An 18,677-nucleotide genomic window follows, 5' to 3' on the forward strand; every position below is an offset into this window, starting at 1 on the left:
TTTCTTTATCCCTTTCTTCCCCTACCGATCTTCCTAGTTCTTATGTTCCATAGATGAGAGAAACCATATGATATGTCTTTCTCTGCTTGACTTATTTCACTTAGCATTATCTCCTCCAGTGCCGTCCATGTTGCAGCAAATGTTGAGAAAGGTAGCCATCTCTTACTCGGCATCATGGCTGCCCTCAGACCTCTGGTGAAGCCTGAGATTGTTAAAAAGAAGACCAAGAAGTTCATCTGGCACCAGTCAGATCAATATGTCAAAATTAAGAGCAAAGGGTGGAAACCCAGAGGCACCGATGATAGGGTGTGCAGAAGATTCAAGGGCCAGACCTTGATGCCCAGCACTGGTTACGGGAGCAACAAGAAAATAGTCCAGTGGCTTCTGGAAGTGCAACTGCGGTCCAGTGGCTTCTGGAAGTACCTCGTCCACATATCAAGGAGCCTGAAGTGCTGCTGACGTGCAAATCTTACTGTGTAGAGAATGCTCACAGTGTCTCCTCCACAAACCATTGCAAAAAGAGCAGCCCAGCTGGCCCTCAGAGTCACCAATCCCAAAGCCAGGCTGCGCAGCTAAGAAAACTAATAGACAGCTTATGGGCACGTTAAATTTGTGTTAATAAAACCATAAAACTACCCCCCAAAAAAAGGTTTTCTTTCCACATGAAATCTTACCTGGAAGGCATGATAATAATTATGGCTGGTATTTATTAAGCATTTACTATGTAATGAATACAGTCCAAGTACATCGCATGGCATACCCCAATGAATCCTCCCAACAAACCAGTGAGACAGATAATCTTCCTATCACTAGTCTACTGGAAGGGAGGAGATACTTGTTCAAGCACACATAATGAGCAGTAGGTCCAGGTGATGGCAGCCCTAACCACTCTACTCTCCTGCCTTGCTAGAGTGAAAGGAAAAGGGCCACCAGGTGAACTGTCCCCTGCAGGCCTTCAGCCCAGCAACTCGAAAAGACCCACAGAAAGCCAGAAGTAAGAGTAAGTAAGAGGAACAGGTGCTCATCTTGGTTCTGCTCCTAGCTGGCTATGTGTCTTAGAAAAACCTCTTGCCTTCTCTGAGCCTCAGTTTTCTGAGGTGATCACTTCCTACAACTATTGTCGATTATACATTGGGCAGTTCTCATGAACAGGATCAGGAGGCCTTAGGAAAAACAGCTCGAATAAGTCATATCATATACGATGTATTTACCTCTAGGACAACAAGACCCATCTGACTTCAAATGCATCCATTATGGAGCCTATTCTAACTGGTAGTAATCATTTCTCTACATTAAATCTTATAGGGATGACTTTATCCTAAAGGATACTTATTTGAAAGTCATTTACTATTTAGCAATATTTAGTTTCTGGAACTGCCTACCTGTACCATTTTACAAATGTGGGTGAAGTTAAACCTCTTCTGTGGAGGAAAACAACAAAGAACCAAAAGTCATCAACCTATCGGATGTTACTTTCTTTGGGACCATATCCCTTTGAAAATCTAAAGAGAAATATGGACTCTTCTCCTCAGAGAAATGCAGACCTTTTCCAAACTCTGGGTTTAACTTTGGGATGGCAGGAATGCGGGGACTGTCAGCCCCAGCAGCCAGGGTAAGGGAGGGTCTTAGATACAAGAACGTCTCCAAGGTCCCAGGTAATTCTTCAGGTCCCCATTTCTATGTCCTCAATCAATGCAGAAAAATAGCCAGAAGCCACTCAGACAGTGCCCGAGATTTTAAAATGAAGAATTCTCTTGATAAATAAATCTCTTAATGAAATACAAGCAATTAAGCTAAAAGTCCTATCAAATGCAGCCTGTCACTCAGCAGCCTGACACTTAATTGAATTTCTTTTTCCATCCCCTGGCTCCTTTTCCCTGATAAACAAATTCATTCACTGCAGATCAAGTTTCCCTAACCTAGAAACCAGTGATAGTCAATCAACTAATTGACACAACAAAGACTTCTATTTAAAAAAAAAAGTTCCCCTAATTAAAGTGCGAATGAAATTGTGTAATACTCTGGTGCCTGATATTAATTACTCCATGGTTAACCCTCTCCCTCCTCCTCAGGGACCTGGCAGCAGACTGGAGAAAATGAGGGAGCCCAGACCCAGATACAAGTCCAAGTTCCAGCTTCTTCCTGAATTTGCTGCGTGACCTCAGAAGGTTGCTTCCCCTCTCTGTTTTTCGTGAGCTGCAACATAGGGATACAATGAGGTGACTTCCAAAGCTGCTTCCAGCTCTAATGCTCACATTTTATGATCCACAAGACAGTCCGATAGCAGAGCCTTTCTCTGTGGTTGCAGGTTAGCCAGAAGCCTCGAACTGAAAATACAGCCCATCTTCCGTGGGCTCCTTTTGCCTTTGCCTGGTAAATGCAGCAGCCCCTGAATGAATACACCCCTCCCCTCACACATCCATGCACACATTCCCAGGCACATGCCTTACACACATATTTATACCAGATCTTCCTGTAGCATACTCCTTCATCTCTCTCTCTCTCACACACACACACACTGGACATGCAAATGTTCTCAAAGCCTTGTGCATACCCATCTCCCTCACCCCAGTGCATAAGCACACACATACACAGCCTGACCCTTTTAGCGCAAAACCCCTACAAAGAGGCCATGCACACATGCATTTACATGCTAACATGCACACACACCCATCCACAAATGTGAGCTGGGGCTGGATAGCAGCAGGTTTGTTTTGGCCAGGGTAGCCCCAGGGATCTCAGAAACCTGGCTACTGACCCAACAGGATTTTCCAACTATCTGGGCTCTAAAGTTTCCTTCATTCAACTAAGGGCTGTCAAGTGCTTTCCCTGTGCCAGGCACTGTGTGGGGAGGGTAGTGAACAGACAGACACTGACCCCAGAAGCAGCTGTTCCTGGTGGCCGCAGCCCACACTCAACAGCAGGTAGTGCAGGCCCCATCTCTGGGCCCTGACACATCCAAGGGTCTAATCTAGAGGGGGCTTTCTCATAACATCACGGTCAAGGTGGCCTTTGAGCCACGCCTTGCAGGACACAAGAGGGCGTGGACCAGGCTGAGACACAGCATGAACAATGACAAGGAGGCTGGGAAGCCGGGGGTTCTGAGAAGCAGCACCATGCAGGGGTATGGGCAGCCCAGCTCCACTACTCACTGTCTTCGGGCTTAGGCAAGTCACCTAACATCTCTGAGCTTCCTCATCTGTGGAATGGGGACAATGGCTGTAGCACCAGAGAAGGACTATCCATTCACTCAACAAATAGAGACTGGGCAGCCACTCTGTGCCAGGCACTGTTCTACCGGGGGCTGATGTGAAAACAGAGGAGATGACAAATGCCAGCTCCCGGGGCCATGTCTGCACACACAGGGCACTGGCCTGGCAGGGCCCCCAGGGACACGAGGGAGTGAAGTGAGCAGGAGGGCCCTTCAACTGAATGTCAGTGGAAGACTGGGCTCTGGAATGAATGAGGGCCTTTGATGCTCAGAAGCACGGGGGCCAGGAGGGAGCTGACGGAGAAGGATGGCAGGGACAGAGGCTGAGGATGGGAGGCCAGCTCGAAGGGGGTTGTGAAGGGCGGTTGGTGATGCAGCCCCCAGCCCCAGGCTGCATCTCCAAGTAAGAGACACTGCCTTGGTCCCCACTCCCTTCTCCCCCTCCCCCATTCCAGGGCAGGGGCCTGGCTTCCCTTGCAGTTTGCACCGCCAGGCCAGGGTGGTGATGAGGGGCACATTTCCCTCCCCCTCGGTCAGAGCGGACGCTCTCAGCATCTCATGCTTTCTGTTGAGCTCATCTCCCTGTCTCTGTTTTCATGTTTTCCTCTCTCACGCTGGCTGTGTGGAGCACATCTCTCAGAAAATACTTGCTTTTGAAAGTTGTTGCCATAACAACCACTTCATTACACGCCAGGCCCAGTATCTCAGAAATGCAGAATCTTTCCTTAAAAGCGTGCGCTGCACATCAAAGGGGAATAGGAGCTCATTATTTTTACATTATTTTGCAGGCAAATAGATATTTTCCAATACACATTTCTTTTCTAAGTTGATTTTCTTATTCAGTGGAAATGCACATTTCTTTCTTAACGCTTTCCTGCCTGCAGGCTTCAGGGTCTAGAAATCTAAGTTCCTCAAAGCAGGAGGGAGAAGGCATTTCTTTGCCAGGATATGCTTCCTTCAGCCCCCAATGCTGTAGTTCATGAAGGATGGTTTGCTCTAATTCACAATTTAACTGCACCCAGAAATTCTAGAAGAGTCAGAAATTCTCAGTGTAGCATATATATGCCTTCAGGTCTGACTTGGTTCAAGCCAAGCTTTCATAACAAGTGAAGCAAATTATTTTAGGAGCCAAATCAAAACCAAACCAAACAAACAAAAATCTTAACCATTTGGGATGGAGATGTGTTCTAGGGCTTTGTTTTCGAAATCAGAAGGCACTGTAGCAGGTAATAGGTCCCTTTCAAGCGAATACCTTGCATGTGTCTCCCCCCTCACTAGCATGTAAGCACCATGATTATTGTCTGTTTGGCTTCTGCTTATCACCAGCCCCTAGAACAGTGTCGGGGCCCATAGGCACTCAGTAAATATCTGCTGAATGGACCAACAAATGAACGTGTTATAAACACTACATCTTATAACAATTCTGCAAAGAAGGGATTATCAACCCCATAGTAAAGATGAAGAACATGAGGTCCAAAAAACTTAGTAGAATAACATTAATAATCATAATTACAGGGGTGCCTGGGTGGCGTAGTCAGTTGAGCGAATGACTCTTGGTTTCAGCTCAGGTTACGATCTCATGGTTGTGACCTTGTGTCAGGCTCCGTGCTCAGCAAGAAGCCTGCTTGGGATTCTCTCTCCCTCTCCCTCTGCCTCTTCCACTCATTCTGTTTCTCTCAAATAAAAAATAATAACCATAATCATAATTAGAGCTAACACTTTACACTTTCTATGGAAGCATAATATGCATACAGAAAAGGGCACCCATCTCCCTGACTTCACAAACTGAACATCCGAGGAACCAACACCTAAATCGAGAAGCAAAACATTTGGCAGGAGGAAGGAGACTCTAACAGTAGGTTCTCAAGTGGCCTTACCACAATCCACTAAGAAGCTACACCTTTATTTTATGTGGACTTCTGCGTCTGTTCTATTTTACAACAGAAAAGGCACTACACCTCATAGTCACTATTGTGACCTCTAATATCACAGATTAGTTTGGCCTGTTTTTGTGATTTCTTGTAGATGAACCATTCAGTGGATCCCTTTTTGTGCCTGGCTTCTCTCCCTCATCACAGTGTTTCTGAGATTCATCCATGTGGTGGCCTGTAGGTGACCATCATTTACTTGACTGCTAATAGCAGCTAATTCGTAATGAGCATTTACCATGTGCCCTATAGGTTCAGGCGATCCTCCCATCACTCTAACACGAAGGCTTTATTATAAACAATTTGCCTGGAGCCCCACAAACAGTGAGTGGAGAATTGAACCCAGAACTTTATGGCCCCAAACTCCTGCTGTTGTCAAGAACCTCTTTCCTGGATGACTCAAGGCTATTGCTAAGAATAGCATAGTCAATAGTGGGCTAGGCCAGGGGTGAGTGGAGAGCTTTTTGCTCACACACTGAATGGCCCAGCATGCTGGGTCCCAGCCTCTTGTGACTGCTTTTATGTTTCTCCAGGCCCTGACCCGTGAAGCTCTCAGCCGTTCCCACTTGCTGGTGCCAATGTGCTTGCCAACAACAGTCACACCAATGGCTCTTCTCTTATTTCAAATTCACCATGACCAGGAAGCCAAAAATATTAGGGTTACTAGAATTGTGTGCAAAACACCAGACAATGGCTATGAACAAAGACGTACTAGTGCGTGAGTTTACAGACAATAATATCTGGATGCTGCGGATACTAACACAAGCAGGATGGGACCCACCCAGCCTCATCCCCTGGCAGCCCTCCTGCTCCTCTGTGTGTAGCCTTCCACTCTCAGTTTTCCTGGTTTCACACTCCCCTAAATCCAGGGTCTGACACCAGAGAGTGTCTTCCTTCACGGAAGGAACAGCCATTTGCTTGTTTTCTGGCACTTTCTGCAGAAGCCCTGATGGTTGTGCCATAAAAAGCCACTCCACCCTGAGCCCATAGCTCACATTTGGCAACTGTGTCCCTTTAATGGATGCACACATGTCTATTGTGAGTACAAACATAATGGTTTCCATGGCGACATGGTCACAATGACTAATTAGACAAAAGAGGGTGTTTTTCAAAGTCTTGAAAGACATCAGGGATGTAATAAACGAACATCATCTTATTCAATTGATGTATTCCTTCTCATTTCTCCCTAGAAACATCAATAAATGGTCCCCAGTGACTTGAGCTCAGATTGGAGTTGGACTCTTTAGCCACTGGTCAGAGCCTGCCAGATTCTCCACTGCAGGATTCTGATCCTGGCACACGTTCCAGAAGCAGCCACAGGGCCACTTGTCCACTGCCAGCATTTCCAGACTGGGCCACCCCACTCCTGTCCTGCCTACTCACTCTCATAATGGCCACTAAGGAGACCAGGGATGGGCTTTGGGGACCCCATCCTATCCCCTCATCACACCAGCCTGACTCAGCCACTAGCTGCCCCACAGGGCTCTCCCTACCACCTTCATTTATTCATTTCAGGATGTTGGTTGTGACTTTTATTGCTGCCCCTCCCCCAGCAAAGCTGGGGGCAGTTGAGTATTAACTGTCCCAATTCCCAAAGAAAAGCAACCCTTCTCCCCAAGGAGGTGTACCTTAGCATCATGTAGTAACAAAATCTCATAAGTGAGAGAGAGAACAGCCCCAGGTATTTTTTTTCCAAAGGCTGTACGCAAACTTCAGATAATGCTGAAAAATGAGTCCAAAAGTCACACTATGTAACAGCAAAAAGAATACCTAGATAGAAATGCCTGAGCAGGGGCACCTGGGTGGCTCAGTCATTAAGCGTCTGCCTTCGGCTCAGGGCGTGATCCCAGGGTCCTGGGATTGAGCCCCGCATCGGGCTCCCTGCTGCTCTGGGAGCCTGCTTCTTCCTCTCCCATTCCCCCTGCTTGTGTTCCCGCTCTTGCTGGCTGTCTCTCTGTCAAATAAATAAATAAAATCTTTTAAAAATTAAAAATTAAAAAAAAAGAAATGCCTGAGCACAAGAAACAGATGGCAACTACGCAAACATACACCGACCAACATCCCAAGAAAAAGCATCACCCAAAGATAAAGAATCCAGTGTAGAAGAAAACATAATTTCAAATCCAGAAGAAAATTTCACGTAAGCGCTCTCTGCTACAAAACTATAAGAATACAAATATTTTAAAGGCATAAATTCTCAAGACCAAATATAACAGAAGACATGACAGCAGAGGAGAGATGTCATTAACACTTGGAAGATAAAACATGAACAGATGAGTGGTAACTGACCCAGGAAAAGGAAAAACCAAGATCTATATGTGGGGTCTGCAGAGTGGGGAACCTGCAAAGACCAGACTCGAGTCACAGAACTCTGAATCAAGTGGAATACCACTGAAGGGTGGGGTACAGGAGATGCTGAAACAGGAGTGACCAAGAGTCTGTATGACAAGCATCTCAAACACCAGCCTCCTTTCCTGACCCTGCAAAGTCCCAGCAGAAAAAAGCAGGGCGTTTACTCCCTTGGGAAGGTTGAAGCCAGAGGCTCAAAAACAAACATCAGTACGGCTCATGGAGGTTATGAGGCGCTCGAATGGAGACACCAGGATGAAGTCCAAGTGCACACGCTGAACAGTGGGAGGCAGAAACCCTTCCCCGACTCAGACCTGAACAGGCTGGTGCCCTGAGGCAGGAGAGCAAACAACTCCTCCAGCCCAGGAGAACTAGCCCAACAGAAAAGACTTGGAGATAACAACATTTGAGGTCTCCTAGTGGCACACCTTGACCCCTGCCCCTTTACTCCAAAGTAAAGCCCATCAGCCAGCAAGCACCCTTCCCCAAACTCACTCAGGGCCTATGGAATGTAACTCTGTTATTTAGAAATACAAACATAAAACTAAAAGAAATCACTTCAAGAGTTGGAAGAAGTTGGCGAGAATGAAGAAAGGCAAGAGGAGAGAGCTGATTTTCCTAGGAAGTACAATTTGACTTTTTCATCTATGTCATCTATCTTTTTTAAAATAGAAATTATTTTTAGAAAAAGGAAAATAAACTTTGAGTAATAAATTTTAGGCATTCTGGCAGAAAAAGCTAATCATCTACAAAGGAGAAGAAGCATCAGCCTGGATTCAGCTTCTACTCAGTGCTAGTCAAAAACAGAAGATCTTGGGAAAATGGTGTTTTTTTGTTTTTTTAAGATTTTATTTATTTAGTTGACAGAGACAGCCAGTGAGAGAGGGAACACAGCACAGGGAGTGGGAGAGGAAGAAGCAGGCTCATAGCGGAAGAGCCTGATGTGGGGCTCAATCCCATAACGCCGGGATCACGCCCTGAGCCGAAGGCAGACGCTTAACGACTGCACCACCCAGGCGCCCCGGGAAAATGGTGTTTTTGATTAAAACACGTGTAGTCAAGGGCTGCCTGGGTGACTCAGTCGGTTAAGCATGGGTCATGATCTTGGGGTCATGGGATCAAGCTCCACCACGGGCTCTGCCCTCAGCCCAGAGTCTGCTTGTCCCTCTCCCTCTGCTCCTCCCCCTGCCCTCACTCTCTCCCTCACTCTCACTCAAATAAATAAAATCTTTTATTTTAAATCAATCCATCGATCAATCAATCGTGTGAGCCAAGATCATTCCATCCTGCATAGATGTTGTTCAAATACAAAGACAACAGGCAGACGCTCACAAACGTCAGCTAACGCAGAGTATACCTTGCCTATGAATCTTTCTTGAAAAAACTACTTAATAATAAAATCCAGCAAATGAAAAAATAAATAAAAAATAGAAAACTCAGGGAGGGAGAGGGAGACATCGTGGCAAAGGACTGAGCACAAGCAAACAATCCATCTAAAATTAGAGTTTACACCAATATTCAGATTGTGATTTCATAGAAATCCAAATGCTTTAAAACTTAGCAATGGAAAAATATGGAGACTAGGAATGAGGTGGGAGGAAGCAGAAGGTTAGTGACCTATTCTTTACTACAAGGAGTCCACCCATCTATCCATACTGACAGGTAAGCATGTCATTTGAGAATGCATGATTCTCAGTATGGGGCCAGTGGCACAATGGATAATACGTCTGACCACAGATCAGAGGATTCTAAGAACACATGGTTCTTCTTAGGAAAATGAAAATTAAAACCAAAATGAAATGCTGCTACATATCTATTAGAATGATTAGATTTTGTAAATTGGCAATGCCAAGTGCTGGAAAGGACACGGAGCCACTGGACTTCTTGTACATTACTGGTAGGGATGCAAAATGTTACAGCTACCCAGGAAAACAGTTTGGCAGTTTCCTACACAGTTAAACACTTACCGTACAACCTGACAATCTCACTCCCAGTGGTATTTGCCCAAGACAAAGGCAAGTTTTTGTCCACAGAACACCCTGTATGCAATTATTTAGTTGCATTATTAGCTTTACTCAAGTTGCCCCAAACCGGAAACAACCCAAACATCCTTAAGCAAACTGTGGTACACCTATACAGTGGACTGAGCAATAAAAAGGAGAGAATTACTACAACACACAACATGGTTCATCTCAAATGCACTGTGCTAGGTGAAAAAAAAAAATCAAAAGGCTATCTTCTGTAAAGAATTCTGTGATTTTCTGGAAAAGGTGAAACTATAGGTTTTAGAAAATAGATCAGTGGTTGCAACGGTCCAGCTGTGGAAGGAGGGGCTAACCGCAAAGGGACACAGAGATTTGTGAGGGCGGGGCTTTCGCATCTTGATGACGTGACTGTGCATTTGTCAAAACTCACAGGACTGGCTCTACACTGCTCCGTGAAAAACGGATTAGGGAACAAATGGAAAAGTTAGTCAGACTTTTCACAGGCTATGACCATGTCTTTTGATTTAATGGATAATTTTATGTTGCTTTCTCAAAAATTCTATCATTGGATTAATTGAAAGTATTTTATCTGAGAAGAATACCATTGCTCATTGTGCTTATGATAATATACATGTATTTTTAAAACCATAGGACTCCAACCACCATATTTTTCCTAATCTCTTGTTAAACCTGGTGGAATCTTTTAGGAAACAATTCCACTCATGATGAAATATTTGTTTGAGGTTCAGAAATTCCTTTGGTTTCACTGATTTCCTTTTTTTCTGTTAATGTCAAATAAAATTACATTTAATGACTTTTATTTTCAAAAGTATCCCATTTATAAAAGTATTTCTATCTACCTCTCCATCTAGAAACTCTGCACAAAACTGGAGGAGATAATGCTAAGTGAAATAAGTCAAGCAGAGAAAGACAATTATCATATGATTTCTCTCATCTATGGAACATAAGAACTAGGAAGATCGGTAGGGGAAGAAAGGGATAAAGAAAGGGGGGTAATCAGAAGGGGGAGTGAAGCATGGGAGACTACGGACTCTGAGAAACAAACTGAGGGCTTCAGAGGGGAGGGGGTGGGGGAATGGGATGGACTGGTGATGGGTAGTAAGGAGGGCACGTATTGCATGGTGCACTGGGTGTTATACGCAACTAATGAATCATCGAACTTTGCATCGGAATCCGGGGATGTACTGTATGGTGACTAACATAATGTAATAAAAAAAACATTAAAAAAAAAGAATACAGATTAAAAAAAGAAAAAGAAAAAAAAGAAACTCTGCACAGAAACAGTTCGAATGGTGGTTTTTACGGTATTGGGGGGGTCTTTTATTTATTGTATCTTTCTATATTTTTTGCATTTTAACATGTAAGCATTTTTATGAAAACTGTACATCATTCCCTGACCCCGCCCTAGCTACAATCACAGCTCCCTCACTCCTCTCTCCTGGCACACACGTCACTCTCTTTACTCTGGAAATGTTGCCACACCTGTCCCACCTCCCTTCTGAACTGTGCATTGCATTCTTGAGGGGGAAGAGCTCTGTCTAGCTCATCCCTGTGTCTCATGGACGGCCATGGTTCACACAGTAGGTCCTCAATGCTGGTAGCCAGAATAGAGGAGACCACAGATCAAGGAAGCTGGAGGAGAAATCCTTCATGACTGTGAAACATAAAAAGGTTTTCAATCCTGACCTCAGGTGTTAGTTTCTCACTGTCTATACACAAGAGAGATACCAACGGCAAGAGGTGACATGACTAAAAGCTTAGCTCCCAAGAACATTAGGGGACCAGACACAGCCATCTCACTGCCTAACATCTAGCAACATGTCTCTCCTCCGAGTGAGAGACTGAGTCTTTGAGAGAAAGCTGGTGGTTGGGATTCTAGATCTCTGAGTAAACAAAGAGAACTTAGAATGAGATGAGCCACAGAAACCTGGAAGACACCAAGGACTATCAAGCAGACTGATAAACCCAATAGACTCCTTGGCATTCATGAAGTCAACAATGACCATTTGTAAGCCATCCTCAAACACCAGGACATGAAATCACTTGCTACCTCACTGAGGAATGAATTCAAATGATGCGTACTGCAGAACTGTGTACAGAAAGTATTGAAGGTGAATCCCTTAGCCAATGAGCGAGCCAATTCCACCACCCAGTGCATCTCAATAGGGCTGTTCTTTCTTGGTCCTTATGTGTCCCCAACCACTCCCAAGAAGTGATGAAACTTTGCTTTTTTGTGAAAAAATGGCACTGAAAATAAATCCAACTGCTTATGTTGGTAATGAGAGTGAAAGGAAGTGAAGGTACCCAAGAAAGTGATGTAGGCTCTGCACTGAAAAGGAACACCAAATTATACAGTGGGTCAAATCTACCATGTGAATGACTTCAGAACATACTTAACACAGAAACCAGAAAACGTGACTCAGGAAACTTTCAGCAAGGGCTCCTGGTATGGGCAAAAATGCGTATCAGATGAAAGCTCATTTCTCTCCTTCCTTCAATCCTTCATTTGAGGTGCCTGGCTGGCTCAGTCGGTAGAGCACGTGACATCTCGGGTCGGGGTTGTGAGGTCGAGCCCCACATTGGGTGTTGAGATTACTTAAAATATTTTTTTAAAAATCCTTCATTTGATTCAACCAATATTACTGATGTCCTATCAGGGTCCGGGCACTGGTCCTGGCCTTAAGGATATAACAAGGAGCAGAGCAAGGACTCAGAGCAAAGTTCCATGATCACACCATCAGTAAATATCATACAGCAGCAAACTGGAAAGGCCCTTAGCGATCATCTGGTCTGGCCCTTCTTTTTCCAGATGGGGACACTAAGCCCCAAAGAAAGGAGGAAGTTAGCCAAGACCACATGGTCACCAACTGTCAAAACATAGCTAGGGCTCAGGGTCCCTCCAGACCCAACACAAGTTCCCACTTTCCTACCCTTAACGATTTGGCAGAGATTCCCCCCGCCCAGGCACTGCCCTGAGCTGCCCCAAGATGCTTTTTAGAGCTCCTGCAAAACATTTTGTTTTGTATCACACCTGTGGTGACAGCTGAGTTAAACTGAATGTTCACAGTCATTACGCACAGAAACCTCACACGAGTCCCATCTACGGGGTTTCAGAATGAATCCAGTTTCCAAACTCTCCTCCCTCCAGCTAATCATGTCTGTATATGGTAACCTTTAGAAAATGAGTCCAATAATTAGTCATCTTGGCTTAGTTAAAGACAACAGTATGTTCTCCAATTTCACTTTGTTTTTAACGAGAGTGATGCCAACGGTAATTTTCACCATGGTTAAAATATGCTTCTCAGTTGGTCCCTGCAGTTAACTGAGACAGCTCTGGTCCCTGCACCTGCCTGGTACTTCCCCACGGCTTACTCTTTAACCAGACCGTGCCCCCCACCCAGGTGCCCTCTCCCCACACTAATTCACATTTGACACCATTTGTGTACTGGGCACTAGACTAGATGTTCTGTACTCATCATTACACTTAATCATCTTTGCAAGATAAACTTTACTGCCCCATTTTGAAGATGAGAAATCTGAGAACCTGAGGGTACTAGTCCCTGTCTACTGTCCAAACCTCATATCCAGGCACTCTCCCCTCTTCTCCCTACTCCAGACATGCCAAGTTCTTGAAGTTCCTCAAAGTCAGTGAGCTAGTTCTCACCTCAGGCCCTTTGCACACGCAGAGTCTCTCACCTGAAACATTCTTCCCCCTGACCCTTCGTTTTGTTAACTCCTACTCACCCTTCAGATCTCAATTCAAACATAATTTCCTAAGGGAAGAATCCCTCACAAGCCCTCCCACATATTTCTATAGTTCTTCACTCACATAACACCCTAAACTCCTCTTCTTTCAAAGCAGCTATTACAATTTGTAATTTCATATCTGTGGGATTATTTGCTAGTATCTGACTCCTCCATAAAAGCACGAACTCCAGAAAGGTGAGGATAGTGTCTGTCTTGTCTACCTCTGTATCCCCACACCTAGAAAATACACAAAAGAGGAGTTAAGTTACTATACTGGATGGATGAACAGATGGTTGAGAAATGCTAAACAAAACTCAAGAAAAACAAAACAAAACAAAACAAAACCCAAAACCTTGTCACCCATCCAGGTAAATGATGAGGCTAAAATGCAAGCCCAAGCCCTTCGACCCTCCATCCTACTTACTCTGTGTGATAATCTAATGCTCCCCACTGTGACACACCACACACACACACACACACACACACACACACACACACACTACCCCCAAACTCTGACCCTGGAAGACCAGGGCCCACTTCCCTAGAACAAAAGTTCTCAAAACTCTCCAGGTCTCCTAACCTTGCTGTCTGAACCCTGACACCCCCATCCCACATACCTGGAGCTTCAGAGGTACTGATTCAATGGGTCCGGAAGGGCCCCCAAATCTGGTAGCAAGTCCCTAGGTAATTTTGAAGGAAGCATGTCCCCAGACCTCCATTTGAGGATCCCTAGACTAAGGTGAATCCAGAAGACCCCATATTTGGAAGGAAGGGGAGCCATCAGGCCCTCCGCCCCCAAGCCCGCCAGCCTGCTGGAGAAGCTGCTGCAGAAGCTGGAGCCATGCTGCCCTCTGGCGGTGGTGGCGGTGCTGGGCTTCCCAGGGACACAGCACCTGTGGCCAGTCCTTGACTCTCAAAGACCTCTTCAGGACTATTTTTTCTCTTCGTAAATGAAACATGGTGTTTCCCAAATGTCAACCCAGCACACAGTAGCAGATAAATCAGAAAATGAGAGCCAAGGGAGGGGAAGATGGCACACAACCCCCACCCTGCTACGTGACAGGAGATGTGGAAGACAAGTGAAAGTGGATTTCTCAATCTGCAATCTGGCCAACGCGGTCAGCAGCTCCTCCTAGGGAGATATCAGAGCAAGCAAAGGGCAGCAGCTTTCCCTCCCTGTACTCATATAAATGCTGTTTACAAAAAGCCCACATGCAGTGAAATGTCACATAAAGGTTAAAAGTGAAAGGATTTCCAGATGACTGACAGTGGTATACACTTAACTGCTTTTTGCCAGATGCCAGCTGAAATGGTCAAAAGAAAAACACAGAAAAATCTGTATTAGTGTGTAAACCTCGGAGAAACCCAGACCACATGCTAGAAATCTTCTAGTGAGACATAAAGCTAGGACAGCCCAACCGGCGAAGGATTGACATGGGGTGTGCTGGGAGAGAGCTGGATTTTGCCAGCTCCTTGTGAAACCATTGGAAGCTCGAAAATGGCCACAATGGGAGTGTTTATACCATGGAAATTGGCAGATCTACAAATCAGGGACTTTTTGTTGTGACTGTTAAGAACTGGTTGTTAAACATTTGTTGGACTGGCTATGCCGTAAGTACCAAATAAGAAGAAACAGATCTGTGAGTAAGCTAATGGGACCCTGGGGCAGATGCAGTCAGTGCCCCACCCATATCCTTGGGAACTTCCAGTGTGTTCTGGCTAACCTCCAGTCTCCACACCTGTTCATGGTTCCAGAACTGCCCATGCTAGGCAGGTTAGAAGTGCCAAGGAACTTAAAAACCCCCTGAAACAGCCCTCAAAGACAAGTCACTCGGAAATTGGTGTAAACATGCTCCAGCTCTCTGATCCCTTGGGTGGGGCCATTCTGAGTTGTGTGACTTTTTCCCCATTATTTCCCCAAAGGCCCCCAGATGCCCACTGAGATAGCTGGATTAACCACACATACTTTAACACTTGTAAGTCTTTACTCGTTTCCATATATCTTTTTCTAAATATAATTTTTGGTTTTCCTTATTATGGAAAAATATGTGCATTGAAAGCTTTAGAAGATATAGAAGATATACCATTACGGTGTTTGTATCATTCTTTTTAAATATTTGTACATGCACACAGACATGTATCTCACTTTGCTGCTCTCTACAGGCTTACCTGCACTTCCTGAAGAAACTACTTGCATCTGAATCCTTGCCTTGGGCTCTGCTTCTGGGAGAACCCAAGTGAAGACAAGAGCCATATCCCCAGCAAGACTCCATGAAATGGACAAGCTCAAAGCATAAGGAGCAAGGAAGCTAATGCTACAGGGCAGCTGTAGGGGACCAACACTTGGTACTGCTGTTACCTCTGAAGAGGTATAGGAGGGCTAGCTCACGGCACTGCAGGCTATAACCCCACTTCACACCCCCAGCACTGGTGTTAGCATGAGATATGGGTTGTTACTGCGGGCAGATGCAGAAGGGGGGCCAGCTAACTTTGGGCCACCAGGGCAAACAGAGAAACCTTAAACACAGCAGTGAAGTCACTGTCATGTAGCTTCACTCCTCCACTGGGTGCTTCAGACAATGGGGCCTCCACGATAACAAAGCAAAAGGACAGCAAATCCTACCTGTGCTGAGACTGGTACAGCGTCCTACAGACACACACAGACATCCCCCTTTGCAGCTCCTCCTTCTGTAAAAATGAACAGAGAAGCAACTCAGGACTCATGATGGGCTCAGAAGTCTAAAGTGAGGGGCCTGAGGAATGAATGAGCACTATGACCTTTCATAAACAGTCGTCCCTCGAGAAATAAGAGTAAACCTTAAAACAGAATTCTCTGAAATGTGTTCCATGGAAAACTGGGTGCTCCAGATGATAAGAGGCATTAAGAGAAACTGAGCCTTGGAAACACTGAGCTAAGTGAAGGTACACAGGCTGTTTCCCCGAGGACTTCCCAGATCGTGTTGATGGACACAGAGGGATACAATATGCCAGTTCCCTGAGTGATGTGAAGGACTCATGTTCCAGCTTCATTTAATAAATACACACAAACAAAAAAGACATTTAATTCAAACATCTGCAAGGTAGTGACTGAAACTGATGAATTCTAGGCCACAAGGAAAACCTCAGAGATACTAATGAGCAATCCTCTCTGTTCACATTATCTGACCACAATGCAGCAAAAACAGAAATTAAACATAAAAGAATAAATGAAAGAAATTAAATCACTTGAAAATTTATTCCTAAATAACTCAAGTCAAGGTAGGGAACAAAACTGCAATTACAGTCAAAAGTAACGACAACTGGATCTCCGCAAAGCAAGACTCTGGACTGTAACCAGACACTGCCTGTAGCTCTTAAGTGTTTTGTTATAATACAAGGAAGACTGAAAGTAAGTGAAGCATCCAACTCAAGAAGCTAGAAAATAAGCAACAAGATAAAGTCAGGGAGAGAATTAAAAGTTAAGGTAAAAGTTAATGAACTAGACAACATGAAAATCAGAACTGCTCAATCTAAAACTCAGCTCCTCGTAAAGATCTGTGAGATATCTAGACTTGTAAAAGCCCAATAAAGGGAGGGAGCAGGAATTGCATGAGAGAGAGAATACAAAAAAATAAGTAAAAATTAGGAAAGTAAAGGAAATTTAATCAGAGAAGAGTTTTCAAATTGTAAGAGAATACTAAATACACACAGCATGCTAGTTTATCTACAGTGTTCAATGGGGAACGCATGTGTATTTGTCTTCTCGGGCTATCTAACAAAGTACCAAAGACTGGGTGGCTTAGACTACAAAAGTTCATTTTCTCACAATTCTGGAGGCTGGAAGTTCAAGATCAAAGTGCTGGCAGGGTTGGTTTCTGGTGGACCTCTCTTCCTGGCTTGTAGATGACCACCTTCTTGCTGTGTCCTCACATGGCCTCTCCTCTGTGCTCCTGTGGAGAGACATCTCTGGGTTCTCATCCTCTTCTTACAAGGACACTATTCCTAATGGATGAGGGCCCCACCCTTATGATTTCATTTAACTGGAGGCCCCTCCAAATACCATCACCCTGAAGTTAGGGCTTCCACATATGGAGGGGGTAGAGGGCACAAGTCAGTCCATAACAGCATGCTTTTTCTAGAAAAATGACAATTGCCAAGAGAAACAGAAAACCATTGAACCAAGTTGAACATGGACATAGAACCATGACCCAAAAAGGTGTGAGTCAGAGAGTTTAGTAAACAGGTCCTTTCAAACTTTCCAAGAATGTTCCTAGGCTGTTTACCCAGAAAGCAGAAAAAGATAAGATGTGTTCCAACTCCTCTTACAAATCTAGCACAGCGATGTCACATAAACCTGACAGACATAACCAAAACTTCACCCAGCCTGGCATCTTAATAAGATCCCGGGTGATTCACATGCATGTTACAATTTGAGCAGCACTGTACCACACGACACGGAGGGTTTTCAAAATCAAGTCCTCAAATCAAAGGAGCTAGCAGGAGCCCAATGGGCTGAGACAGGGGCAGCCCTGAGCAAGGAGCAGCCCACAGAGGGCAGAATGGGGGAAGCCCAGGCCAGAGCTCAAGTGTTGGGGGTGGGGGGGCACCTGTCTGCTGGACATGCAGGGAGACACTGGAAGCCAAAAACAGAGTGGATCACCCACCCCAGAGCCACATACACATGACAGGAGTTTGGCATGTTTGGGATATCCCTACATCCTGGAGGATGGTGCCAGAGCAGAGGACACAGAGGTCACAACGACTGCTAAGCGGTACGAGGAGGCAGGTCAGCTTGGTTCAGTGTAAGAAATCTACAGCAGAACTCTCTAGGGAGTAGGGAGCTCCCTGTCATCATATGACCAACCTCCAGGGATGTTCCAGAAGGAACCCCAGCCCTGAGAGAGAAGCCAGTCTTGATGTCAGATATCTCTCCCAGTTTGTGACTCTAATCTTTTAATGGCTCTATCCCACCCCATGATGACAACTGCAGACTTGGCTGGCCAAGATACACAATTGTTCGTTTTTAGAAAACATTGTTCCTGCAGCTCTGTGACCTTCTCCACGCTTGCATTGCCATCTGTCAGCAGCATCTCTCAAGATGCTAAGCGCGGGAGGGGAAGGAGCAGAATCTGACCTCACATGCATTATTGGTCAGGTAGGTGCTGACAGGCCTGGGAAGTGCCACTCAGATAGGTGTGTCTGCATCCCTCGCTCCTCTCAAGTTGCCATGGTGAGCAACCTGTCAGGTCTCAAGCTCAGAGCAGAAGCTGGGAGAAGGCTGCAGGCTTGAGGACCATTCAAGACATCCATTAGAAGCATTATCAAGCCCGGCCTTCCCTCTCTCCATAATGGACTAAATGTTGGCCTGCCACACTAATGGGCAGGTGGCCACAAAGAAGCTGTAAGAGCTAAAGCCCTATTCCTTATTATGTGGATTTCAATGACGGGTGAAGTGCC

At 45.1% G+C, this 18,677-nt stretch overlaps 1 long non-coding RNA gene across 1 annotated transcript in view; it reads right to left on the reverse strand.

Annotated features, from left to right (window-relative positions):
• Positions 1-17,104, reverse strand: part of LOC117795728 — a 44,406-nt gene extending 27,302 nt beyond the window's left edge. The window contains exons 1-2 of the long non-coding RNA XR_004619873.1: positions 17,047-17,104; positions 15,865-15,929 (exon numbers count right to left, since the gene is read on the reverse strand). This is a non-coding gene — a long non-coding RNA (uncharacterized LOC117795728). The remainder of the gene's footprint in view (positions 1-15,864; positions 15,930-17,046) is intronic.
• Between the last annotated feature and the right edge of the window lie 1,573 nt (positions 17,105-18,677).

This window comes from Ailuropoda melanoleuca, chromosome 13 (assembly GCF_002007445.2).
Source record: "Ailuropoda melanoleuca isolate Jingjing chromosome 13, ASM200744v2, whole genome shotgun sequence".
In the NCBI taxonomy this organism is placed as follows: Eukaryota; Metazoa; Chordata; class Mammalia; order Carnivora; family Ursidae; genus Ailuropoda; species Ailuropoda melanoleuca.